This window comes from Nilaparvata lugens, chromosome X, assembly GCF_014356525.2.
Source record: "Nilaparvata lugens isolate BPH chromosome X, ASM1435652v1, whole genome shotgun sequence".
NCBI classification, from domain to species: Eukaryota; Metazoa; Arthropoda; class Insecta; order Hemiptera; family Delphacidae; genus Nilaparvata; species Nilaparvata lugens.
The window spans coordinates 91,774,869-91,775,366 of NC_052518.1; positions in this window are offsets into that span (position 1 = coordinate 91,774,869).

Below are 498 nucleotides of genomic sequence, written 5' to 3' on the forward strand. Positions count from 1 at the left end.
TTCGAGTGTAACATTTATTCAACTATCTCATCCTACTTCATTATTACTTCTTCCACTTATATGAACATTTATTATTCAAACTTTTGTCTCCATAATTACTAAGATGATTAAGAACTTTATTAACTTATTTCAATTAAATTTTTAGCACATTTAATCCACTAACCAATTAATTAAACCACAGTGGAAGTAACTTACTACACTTCTAAGAATTAGTATCAAGTACTACTTCTGTATGAATAAGAATAAGAATAAATTCTATCAGCCAAACAAGAAGATGTCACATCTCACATATAGGGCAGTCAATATAATAACAAAACAATAAATTTAAAACAACACTCAGTCAATATAAAGACAGTCAAGACAGCACAATACAAAGTCCACAATGCAAAGTCAGTACAGAGACACAACACTTACAATACAAGATTTATTTATTTATTTAATACAATTACAACTTATATGAATATGATAAGGGAAGAACAACAGGCAAAGCTCAAAACT